Consider the following 12,908-nt stretch of genomic DNA (forward strand, 5'->3'; position numbering starts at 1 on the left):
ATCAAGTACCACTTCTGAATAGTAAAAATACTATTTTCTCTAAAGGAGCTTTTATATTTAATTGGTATTTGGGATTGCTTTACCGTTCATAGTAAGAATTATTTCAGATTTGACCTTTGGGTCTTGTGGTTCAGTGTAGCGTAGTTCAACATCTGTGGGTGTTCTTTTCCTTGCTGGATGTTTGAGTTGTATAGTCAGAATGTTTTCTGGAGCTTGTTTGATAGGATAGGGTTTAAGTAATTACTTGAATACTTTTTTTTATATTGCTTCTTACTGGGAAGAGTAAAGCACTGTTCCAGAATTTGATGAATGTAGCACAATTAGTAATAACGTGGATATTGTCCTCTTAGTACTATTATAGAATGGCTTTATTTTATTATAGGGTAAAAGTATTCCACTGGGGTATGAACCTAAGTTTAACTTTGGTTTAGTTTATAATGCTAGTTTCCATGTTTTAAATGTAGATTACTTCCTAAGAGAAGACATTAAAAATATCATGATGTTACTCTGTTCTCATGGAAACCGCATTTAGAGTTATCTGCCTAGAAGTTATCTATCCTAGTGGATATGCAGGTTAAATGAGTCATTTGCAGTTGTTCTAAATAAATCTCTTCATTCTTTTTCTTTCTTTTTCTTTTCAGGGTACTAATTATGATGATGGAAAAAAAACCCCTTGAGTTTACAATGTCTTGTCTTAGCCTTGGAAGAAGGCTTTTCCTTTTCTTTAATGTTAAGGATGGTAGCTACCTGGCCATATAGGTTTTTTTTCTGCTTGCAACCTGACTAGGGCAGGCATGGAATATAAGGACTTTACTATTCATAGGCCAGAGGCTGGTGTCCCCATTACAGATATTGAGGATTATCTGTTCTCTTTAGCTTTTTTGCTATATCTTTATATATATCCTACATGCCCACAGAATATTACTTAATTTACTTCAGAAGCACTATACATTGCAGTTTCATTTGTATAATGCTGTAAGAATGCATGCCTCATTTGCACCTTACTTGATGTCTGTGTACTCTGTGTGTGTGCATACACACAGCTCAGTGGGATGTCTTATGTCATGAGTATACGAATAAAGATGTTCATAAGAAAGAAGGCATTTTTTTCCATATTCTTGTTCTTTTTGTTTTAATGAAAGGCTGAACATGATTCCTGCCCCCCCAATAATGATTTAAAATAATTACTATACTAGCGTTAGGCGTAGTCTCTTTCAAATGTACAGCAACTGCATATAGAAAATTGAGATCATATATTCCCTAAACAACATTCTTATTTTTTAATATTCTTTTCTCATTTTAGCTTTATTTTTCATCTGAGCAGCTATATAAAAAAATTAAGAACTTTGAAAAGATTGTGCAATAGCTACTTAGAGATCTTTCAGATAAACCTCACTTTTTAAAAAAAATTATTAATATTGTAATAGATATTTCTGGCAACCCAGTCATCTAAGGTTCCTTGCTTTGGAGATAATAATTTTAAAAATATAATTAATATTAATGATTTCTTGTCAAAACCTAGAATGTAAAGTACACTTCTTGATAAGAAGTTTTCTATTAAATTCAGAATATAATTTTAAAAGATTCAAATATATAATGAGGAAGTTCTTACCTTCCTGGAAAGGTTTCAAATAAAATGGATTTAAGTATCCATTTTTATCAATAAGCAGAAAAGTACACTGTTAATATTTAATTTTGAGTAGAACCTTGTAACAAGGTGCAGAGCACAATTGCTTGAACTAATCTTTCTCCTTTTTGGAGTAAGTGAGAACATGTACAGAAGCGATGGTTTGTATATTGCATTATGCAAAAAAGACACAGCTGCACAGAGCATTTTTATTGTAGTGTCATTCCAGGGCAGGATGAAGTGGCTGGCTGCATGTGTGACCCTAAGGATTGGAGAAAATTGCTTTCCAGCAGAAGCATTCGCAAGGAGAATGTAGTCCTAGAAACAAGTAACAAAGGGGAAGAATAGGTTGGCTTCTTTTAGCAGCAGTGCTTGTTTAGACCATACATGAAATGATGACCTTCCTTTGGCTATAATATTTTAATTCTTTTTTTTTTTAATTAAACTATAATACAACATTTCAGGAGAATACTAGATAACTCCATTTGAGTTTCTTCTTGAATTAGAATAATGTTAGAAGGTTAAGGATCACTGTAAGTGGGAGCAATTCTGTTTAAAAACAGAAAATAGTATTTAGACTGATTGTAACCAAGTTGAAGATTTTTTTGCTGAAGTTTTATGTGGTCCCAAGTGTCTGGTTCCAATCCATAAATGGCGTGCAGTGTAAACACAGGATGTTTAGCAGACATCCTGAAACAGGTAATTCATGATAGGTAAAAGATAACATGCCTACCAAGTCTCCAAAAAGAAGTTTCTGAGCATGAGTCATAGATTGCCTCTAGAACACTCTCCAATGACTTCCAGGAATGCAGTACTGTTTGGGTTTGTGTTTTTATTTACCACAGCAATAGATTTCTTGATGTTTTAGACACTACTTTTCTGACAGCTGGGAACTGAGCACAGATGCAGTTGACAGCATAGTGGATACTGATCCATAAACAGTGGACTTAAACCAAAAAGAATCCTATTGAAATGTGTTTGGTGTTTAGTTATTGGTCTTTAATAAGAAGAAATTATATATAAGTATGAAGCTGTAGAAGTAAGAAAGGGCGGCAAAAGAGAAGAAATAACAAACTTAAGAGGGTGAAGCTTTCTGTCTGTGTTCTCTCTAGCTGTCTTAACTCTAAGAACAAAGAGATATTATACAATAGAAAAATCAACGTAAGAGGTACGGAAATTCAGCATGGAGATGGTGAAAGTGAAAATAGAAATGAAAGGATAGAGGACCCTGAAACCTTAAAGAAATCTGAGTGTAATGTATTGGACAGCACAAAAAGATGGTGCGCCCAAGGAGTGGGCAATACTAAATGATCGGAGATGATCAGCCAAACTAAATTAGGATACTGTGTCAAATGTTGTGGGTGGGTAGAGGCTGTTTTCAGGATTCAAAAAAGCAAAGGAGTAGAGGAGAAGGTGTTTTAGGAGTCAATAGAGCTATTGAGAGTATTTTGTGATAAAACGGGTTTACGATGAGGGATAGTGTGAACAAATGAGGTTGACTGAGTGAGAAGAATGACATTAGTAGTGTGGAAATAGTAAACTCTGCATTTTTATCCAAATTAAAAGTAGCTTTATGTAATTAATAGGAACTGTTTGTTGTATTAAACCAATACAGAGTAATGTTGTTGGGTCCTAAACAAGATCAGTTAAATCTGTGTTGGAGTCTTCCTGCTATCTCCATAAAAATGAACTAAAACTTTATAAATCCTAAATTCATGAGGCCATTTGTCTTCAGACAAAGAACCCTTTGCTGCAGTTCCATAAGAGATGAGTTTTAAAATACAAACACTCCTGAAGAATGCAGATCTATAGCTTCCAAATGAAAATATTCCTGATGAGCCTGATATCATTTTATGGACTCTACTATCCATTCTCTTGCATTGGATTATTTTCAAGCCTTACAAGTTAACTTTTGCTATTAAAAATCATAGAATCATAGAATAAATGTACTCAATTGACTTCTTCAGCTATTGTGCTGCCAGAAGGAATATGATCCCTTCCTTAGTATATTAAAAAAAAAACCCCACTGAGTGCAGAGGACTGGTTTGTTTTTTTTTTTTAATATGCCCTGAATGGTGGCAGTTCTTGTTGATAGTTACAGTTGTATTTAAATTTGTTAATGCAAGTGTGGCCTTTCTGTTAAAAGGCAAGTATTTAAAATGTTTTGAATTTGAAGCACTTCTGTGGGTTACAGAAGTATTTAATGAAATTGCAGAGTTGTAAATGAAATGGAAAATTGTGGAATTTTAAGGTTGTTTCTGTTCCAGGTTTATATGGAGATGGAAGTACAGGGAAGGTCACCTGCCAGGGGCTCAGGTTCTTTCCTGTCCTGTAACCCAGGTTGCTGTTGGAGTTCACTTGTAAGCTAGGTTTGCAGGCTAGGCCCTCAAGAAACGAATGTGACTTACTTTGAGCTATTATATTCCCCTCTTTCTCTCCATTGTCCACAAGACACTCCTGCAAGGTGCATCTGGGAACACATTGTAGGTAGGGATTCTTTCTTTGATAAAATCTGTTGCTCATGCTAACTTTGTGAAGTTCAAGGCAAAATATAATTCCATAATTCTGGCCTGTGGTTCATGAATACTCCAGGGAAATCTGTCGACAACTTTGGTTTATTCTTGCAGAACAATGGGGAAAAATTACTTTCAAATTAAGGGAGTTTTCAGTTCCTCGGGTACATAGGTGAAATCTGTTTCTTTGCTTTCAATCTTTTTTTTTTTAATAGCTTACATAAAATCACTTCAGATTGTGGTACAAAATAGACATTTTTCAGTAATAAATGAGCATAAATTGGTGTTTGCATCTTGTCTGGAAGCAATTGCAGATTATTTTGAATGTTTTGGATGCTTTATTTCAGTAGTGGTTGTCTTTTCCTTGTCTGCCTATAAACAGTATGGTTGTTTGAAAGTAACTTGAAAAAGGATTTGCAATCCTGTTGGCTTATTAGGTATTAGAACTTCCTATTGCTAGAGGATCTTCTCAGGTTTCAGTCATGAGTGCCATGGTTTTGTGTGGCTTCAAGCTGCCACTACTATGCTCATATAATTTCACATTTCATATCATTAAAAAAATTATCTTATTTAACCATCTTTATATAAAGGTGATTAAAAAGACTTTTCTCAACAAACAGTTCCCCCTGACTTTTTACTAATAATTGTTAACCTCGAAGTGAGATTCTTGTCTTTTTAGTTTTGGTCATTAGCTTTCCACTATTTTGTTAAGTCTAAGGATTTTATAATCAAAGTGCCTTGAATACTGCCTTGGCACTTTAAGTAAATGCCAGGCAATATATAATTTTTATGTGTTTATAATGGTGACTTTTTTTTTTTGCGTTTGCTTACCTCAAATAATGGCAGCAGATACTAGTCTACAAATTTGTAAGTTACTAATACAGAGTAAAGAATTGCATTGCTTTAGAATTGTGACAGTATCTCAAATTTGATTTTCTTGCGTGTTCTCGAAGATGTCAGTTTTCAGACAGCACAGTACATGTGGAAGATGTTTATATTTACAAGAATACCTCCACTGTGTAGCATTTAGTTGGCTTTGTCATCTGTGTGGGAGCAAAACTATCGAAATGAAGCGATAATTTTTCTCCATCTTTTATTCAGCTTTAAGCATTTGTACATCAAATTTAGATATGTCATGGTGGCCCGCTTGTATGTTCACTACACGAGGGTAGAATCATCTCTTTGCGCATGTTTCTACACTCAGATTTGGATGCACAGTTAAGGTTTATTTTTGTGATTTTTTTTTTAATGATTCTTGTTTAATATGACAGTAATGCAGGGCCTGTGTAGAAACTATATGACACAGAACTAAGATATGCTTTTAAATTTTTGTTGTATTAAAAAATAAAAGTTGGTTTGGCTAGCCATTTCACGCAACCAACAGAACTGTTTCAAAGTAGAAGTGTGGGTCTTTTGAGAGATTTTGCACAGACTTCTTTATAACATACGTGAAAAACATCGTATGCAGCAAGTGAAAGTCAGACACCTTCTAATCCTATGCTGTTCCACCCTCTTTCAGTGTTTATCAAATGTAGGGTTTTTTGGGATCCAGATTTTCGGTTACATAGAGAAGCAATTAAATTTGCAAACTGTTTGCAAGGTAATCAAAATTTTGAGATTTGTCAGCATTAGCTTTTCCTTGAATGATTTTAAGTGAAAAATGTGTCTCTTATAATTCATAAAAAGGAATAAGAATAAAATTACTGTTTTTTGCTATTACTGGTTTGCTTTTAGTGAAGAATTCAGGTATCTTTCTTTCTTGTTTTTACTCTCTTTATATGTACTTTGGTAGCTTCCAAATAAATTTTTCTTCAAGTTAATTATGTAACTTACATATAAACAGGAGGTTCTTGTGAGCAGAATTCAATGTAAGTCGTCTTTGTTCATATTCATAAATCCATGTTTTTCTGCTCCTGATTATTGCTCTTCCCTCTAAATTAGAAAATATACTGAGGATTGTAATTTCATAACTATATCATTTGGAAGGCATTTTGGAATCTTTTTGTCTTCATCAAAATATTTTGTAATGCACTGAAAAGTTGAACCTTTCTGAAAATCTACCTTATTTAATACTAGAACAAATTTCATGACTTAAACTTTGTTTCACTCTTGCTTTTCCTGGCAAAACTATAGTTCATGCTCTATAATTTCCTGTTACCTTATAAATGGAAACCTGTTTTTTTGCAGCCTTTCTCACGATCCTCTTTTATCTAGTATGTATGGAATGATTCCATGTCAGTAACGTCTATATCTTGTTGCTCTGATAATATGCTGCCAACTTCAGCTCCCCCTTCATTTTTGTTCTTCTCCTACATAAAAATCAAACTTCTCATTTTTGAAGTATTCCAATTCTATTCCCATCTATCTTCATGACCTAATTTCCTTCTCCTTCAGGCTGCTCCAACTATATTATTTTTCAGTTCCACCTACTCTTTATTTCACTTGTAACAGCTTCTCAATTAAAACTCATTAACAATCCTTTTTTCTTCTTCACATCAGTGCTCAAATCCCACCTGTTCATTTTTATCTGCTATATTCATGCATTTCTACTCATTTTAGGATGTACTTAACTTATGTACTTTTATGCTTGAACTTGCTGAAACAACAGTATAGTTTTCCGCCTTATTTGTCTTTTTTATTAACTGACAGATGAGTTTGACTTCTATGGTATTGTCATATTTCAGGTGATCTAGTAGATTTCTTTAAGGAGAACTGAATCTATTGGAAAAGTAGCTCTGTAGCTATATAATTGGTGTTAAATGTGGATGAGGGGAGTATTGTTTAAAGGAAAATTTTTAAAGTAAGATGCAAAAAAAGGCCTGTTCAAAAAAAAAAAAAAACCAACCCACCCCGAAACAAAAAAATACCCTCTTTCACTTTAAAAACAGGAAGATTAAAAACATTCAAGCATATTTAATACTTCAATTTTTGTTTACACAAGTAAGAGTTCTTAACTGGAATCTATTTCCTCAAGCCAAAAATGGAAAATACCAATAAACATAGCTGATTACTTTTGTTCGACAGAGTCTGTTAAGTACCTGATCAGAGAGAGGAACATCTGTGCTATTTGACTTTATTCTGAGTTGGTTTCTCACAGTATTTTGTTACAGTCTTTGCACAACTTGTCAGTGTTGCTGTGAATACTAGTGTTATCCTCTAAGGGTGCTCCATGTTCTGCATTTGTGGGCTCAAAAGCCTTCGCTATCAAAATAAATGAGCGAGGAGAAGAGGCCAAGATTTTGTGTCTGTGTGTGGTTTTTTTTTTTTTTTTCTGTGGGGTATTTGCTTATAATAAAGAGTTACTGCATGCATAATTCTTCTGTTTTGAACACTTGATGCCTCAGGATTTTGTTTGAACACCTCTCATCAAGAAAAAATATAGACCAGCTGGAGGAAAAGATCAGAAATGAGTGGAAGTCTGGAGAATGTGTCCTTTGAGGAAAGAGGCAGAGTTTTTTAGAGAAGAAAGAACAAAGACAAAGATTTTTTTTTTTTTTGGAAGTGAGATGTGCTAAAATTGTTTAGGAGAAAAAGGTAATTGGCATAAATTGCAGGTAGAAAGAATTAGGTTCGAACTGAGAGATATAGTCCATAGAGTAAGAGCATGAAGTCCTTGTAATGAACTGCTTACGGAGGTAACTGGAGGTTTGTAGGGTTAGGTTAGACAAATATCTGCAGGGGACTATATGATCAAGACCTGTGTTCTCTTTAGTCAAGTTAAAAAGTAAGAACTTGGATAACCTAGTGAAGCTGTCTCATAAGGCTCGTCTTAATCACTCTGTTGCTGTCTTGGGAGATAGTCAAACCTCTCATGGTTTTACAGTGCTCCAAACATGTACAGCCATTTTACTGCATAGGATGGTCTTCTGTGGCACTTCATCAGTTACAAATACTTTATAATAAAAACCAAACAAACAAAAAACCCAAATGCGTGCCCCCCCAACAGAAAATAACCTTATTGCCATTTCATGTCAAAGGTAATTGTTGTAATTCTGAAAGTTTTACTTGTTTTCCATTAAAAACAGTCTTTCAGGCTATTCTGGATCAGACTAAATCCAAAGAGGTGCCTCTGCTATGTGGAAGATGGGCCACTTTGGGAAGCATTTTCCAAATTATTGGTTACCAAGAATAATGAGCCATAGTTTATTTTGCTAAAGGTAATGCTAAAAGCACTAAGAGGTCTTCCATACCAACAATCATACTTCTGCAAGTTGGGGTCTGTTTTTTAAAGGGGGGGAAAGTTATAATTGATCAGAGTATTGTTACATAATAATAAATGTTAGTGCTGGGCCACTTAAAATACAACTCTCTGTGCCCTATTCTGAAGAGTCTGCTCATATAATGAATAATTTATGTAATGAGCGTTTCTAAATGGAGTAGGCACAAAATTATATACGTCCAATAGGCTGCCAATCTTTTCAGTTAGATTTAGTTTGTTCTTGAATGTCCCTACAGATATTTGAAAGAGACCATTTTTTACACGTTTATGTTTGTCTATAGGTATACTAACAAAACAGACTATATGCAAAATCTATCATCCAGAGATTCTCCCCCAACCTGAGTGGTATCTGTTCAGGCTTCCATATTTATCTCATGCAAATAGAAAATGTCCAAAAGAAGAAAAGCAAATGTCATTTGGCCAGAAGGAAGACCCAGGTCAGCCTAACCTCAGTCCGTGGGACCGGTTGTGGAGCAAATACTCCTGAAAGTAGTTTCTAAACATGAAGGACAAACAAGGTTACTGGGAACAGCCAGCATAGATTTATGAAGGGCAAATCATTGTGACCAACCTCGTTGCTTACTGTGACAAGGTGACCAGTGCTGTGGACAAGGGACAGGCAGTGGATGCTGTATACTTTGGTTTTAACAGGGACTCCAACACTCTATCCCATAGTGTCCTTATCATTAAATCAATGAGACAGGGACTGGATAAGTGAAAAATAATGTGGTTGGAAGGTTGGCTGGACTGCTGGGATGAAAGACTCAATCAATGGTGCAAAGTCCTGCTGTCAGCCAGTAAGTAGTGGTATCTTTTAGGGATCAGTATTGGGATCAGTGCTGTTAGATGTTTTTATTAATCACCTGCACGATGGGACCAAGTACACCTTCAGCAGGTTTGTGAACAACTGCAAATTGGGGGGAGTGGTTGATAATGCTGGAGGGCAGGGCTTCTACTCAGAGGGACTTGGACAGGCCGGAGAAATGCACTGGCAGGAGCCTCGTGAAGTTCAACAAAGGCAAGTGCAAAGTCCTGTATCCACAATAAAATAACCCCATGTGACAAGACAGGCTGGACACTAACCAGATACAAAGCGACTTTTGCAGAAAAGTACCTGGAGATCCTAGCAGGCAAAAAGTTGAAAACGAGTCAGCAGTGTACCCTCGCAGCAAAGAAGGCCAAGCACACCCTAGGCTGTATTAGCAGGAGTCTAGCCAGCAGGTCCAGGGAAGAGATTCATCCCCTCTATTCAGCACCTGTGAGACTGCGTTTGGGTACTGGGTCCAGTCTTGGGCTCCCCGGTACAAGGCAGACATTGACACGCTGGAGCAAGTCCAGTGGAGGCCACCAAACTGGTCAGATGGCGGCAGCACATGACACACAATGACAGGCTGACAGAACTGAGTTTGTGCAGCCTGGAAAAGAAAAAGCTCAGAGGAATCCTTATTGCTGTCTGCAACTACTACATCAGAGGACTCAGAGAAGATGGAGCCAGACTCTTTTCTCAGAGGTGCACAATAACAGGCTGAGAGGCAACAGATACCAGACAGAAGTTGGAACCTGGGAAATTCTGGATAGATAAAAGGATGTTTTTGGTGGGTTGGTTGGTTTGTTTTTAAACCATAAGCATGGTCAAGTAGTGGAACAGGTTATTTAGAGAGATTCTGCCATCTCCTTTCTTGAATGTGTTCAAGACTACCCTCCCATTCAGGTCCTGACCTGATCTAACAAGCGCTGCTTGGAGTAGGAGGTCAGACTAGCTGATCTCCAGAGGTCTCTTCCAGCCTGAAGTATTCTATGATTCCATGCTGAAGCCATGCAGAGCGATGCTTGCTGTGGAAGTGTGATCCTTCAGGCCTGCTTTAAACAGAGGCTCTGAATTTAGGGAATTGGTTCATGGGGCATCCACAAAGTGAGTTTTTTGTGAATTTTGTGAATCACATTGCAGGTAAAAAGAAACAAATAAACAAAAAACCCCAGGAGCCTTACTGTTATCTGTAAGTATTCTTAAAGGCTGTTTGTGTGTATGCACATTTACAACCCAGCCCCTCAGGTTTGCTCCCTTGAGACATCTCCCATTCTGGTGAGGCATAAGTTTTGTTGTCCAGTTGAGAGGCTCTGAGAGGTGAGGGCAAATAAAGGAGGAAGGGAGAAGTACACAATACATTTAGAGGAAGGGTTCTGTGGCATTTCCTGCAGAATAAGGGTGGATAAAATCATGCTCTGGCTAATGCTGCTGGCTTATAGATGCTATAGAATGTGGAAAAAAAATGTATAAAAGCACACCTTGAAGAAGAACATCTACAGTTAAATATCCCTCCCACAACCTCTTCTTTTTTCTTTTTCCCCTTAATTTATACCTAAGTGCTTACACAGGTTAGAAGATGTAAATAGTCTTTAAAATGGAAACAAAGTAGGGATTTTTAAAGCTGTTTATTCTCTCTCCTTTGCCCTGTTCTATTTTGAAGTTTGACATTAGCGTCTTTTGAAAGGGAACATATGGCATTTCTAATTAAGGCCTGTAATTTTCTGACATATAACTGAATAATACATTCCAAATACTGTTAAGCCTTCCAGATGAAAGAATTTTCAGGGCTGAAGCACTGTAGCTTTGTGATATATCTTGCTGGAATACGTATGCTATGTAACACTAACCTGAAGAACTTCGGGTGAGAAAAGGGGTTTGTTTCTTTTTGTCTGATGTTAGTATTCCTTGGCAAGCTCAGGTTTGGATCAGATAACAGCTAGTGTGCTTTGTTCCTGGAAGTATTCAGCATAACTTCATTTTTAAACGTTTTGGTCTGGTTAGGGATTTGTTTTATTCATCTTTATCAGATTTTTTTTCAGACTGCAAGATTTGTTTGTGTATATTTTCACCAGTAGCTCTTGTAGAGATGCACTGTAGTTCTTCAGTCTCTTCAAGTAACTCAAATCTCTTCTTTCAGAATTTTGTGCCAAATTGTCTTCCTTTACCTTGAATGTGTGAAACCTTTCTGAAATTGTGGTTTATGATAAATTTCTGGTGTGAGCCAGGTTTCTGGAGATTCATAATATGTACCAGTACCATTAATACGTACCTTGTGTCTCTGAATGGCCAATGTACTCAATCTAGAAAACGTTTCCTCAAATTTTTTTGTCCTTGTTTCCATGGGAAGTAGAAGGGCTGCATTTATAATTGATCTCTTTGATCCAGTTAGGCAAATCAGGAGAGGACTGAATTTAAAAAATGTAATGCATTTAATTGCTTTAACTTACGTTTTTTTTTTTTTTTTTAGTTATTACCAGGCCTGGGTGGTAAGTGAGGAGATTTGCCTTTACAGTATTTTTGGTAATTTTAATATGAAAGGAAAGTTGAGTCTTCAAATACATTTCTTCCACTGGAACTTAATGGGTTCCTTTGGTTACTGGGAATCCTTCTATAGTGATATCAAATTTTAGTTAAAATGATAAATTTTTGGTGTTTGTAGACGTTCATATTTGCATCTTTAGATCTAGTGAATGTATGCAAAAGATTGGGAAAGCTTAAAATCAAGTTTCCTGTAGGTTTATGATGAGCGTGGGTGTTTTGGGGGTTTTTGTTTGTCTGTTTGTTTTTAAATTTGAAGGGGAAGTATTTAAATGCAGGTTGGCCTTGTATTTTGGGGCCTGTAAAGCTGTACAAACAGGTTCCAAGCTAAAGGGTTCACTAATCTAATGTTCAATGTGAAACACTAAGAGATTTCTGATATGCTTCTCTCTGCTCTCAGGGCAGCATTTTTGCTGTTAGTTGTCCTTGAGATACAGTATATGCTATCTTTGTCCTCTCAGTTTGTTGTCAATTTCAAGCATTGATGTTGTTTTTGTTAATGACTTGTATTTGACAATTGCTGAGACTATAAATTAGAAACGTTTAATTGAAATGAGAATGACAAGGATGAAGACTTAAGAGGATAATTGTACAAGTACTGAAAATCCTCCTCTACCTGAACTACTACTGTTGTCTACATAAAGTTGGATGTGAAGTGTTTAAAGTACCTGAGGAATTAAAGATATTAGGTCAGTAACCAGATGTGACTGAGCTGTGTTGAAGAGAGTATCTAAGGGATTTTGGGAGCAGATGTAGCTTTGGTCCTCCTTTTTTGTTTTATTTTAGCTTCTTGAGACAGCTCAGTTCATAGGAAAGAGCAACCTCGAGGCCTTCTAACATCGAAACTCTCCATAGCTTCAGAGGCCTCTGAGGATAATGGGGTTGTTGCAGTGTCTCATTTTAGGTTGTGTTTCATAGTAAAGGTGCTGAGAATTGGAGCCCTGTCAACATTTGGTGTTGTTGAAATTGTACTCATGTTTAATTTTTAGCAGTATTTTATTCAGATAAAACTGGAAAAAGTCCAAATAACTGCAAAACCATGTTCATGTGAGGAGCTGCTCTAACGAGTTAGACTGTTCAACTTACAGTGGACATCTGCATAGACCCCTAAGATACTTGGAAATTGGATTGTTACTTGGATTGGATGGTTATTGGAGCACACTATCCCAAGCTCACATTGTCCCTTCTAGTTTTGTGTATTAG

The 12,908-nt window shown here is 36.2% G+C and overlaps 1 protein-coding gene across 4 annotated transcripts in view; it reads left to right on the top strand.

Annotated features, from left to right (window-relative positions):
* The window catches only part of RABGAP1L (RAB GTPase activating protein 1 like), a 265,566-nt gene that overhangs the window by 47,114 nt on the left and 205,544 nt on the right, over positions 1-12,908 (top strand). The window lies entirely within an intron of this gene.

Source organism: Aptenodytes patagonicus, chromosome 5, assembly GCF_965638725.1.
Source record: "Aptenodytes patagonicus chromosome 5, bAptPat1.pri.cur, whole genome shotgun sequence".
Classification (NCBI taxonomy): Eukaryota; Metazoa; Chordata; class Aves; order Sphenisciformes; family Spheniscidae; genus Aptenodytes; species Aptenodytes patagonicus.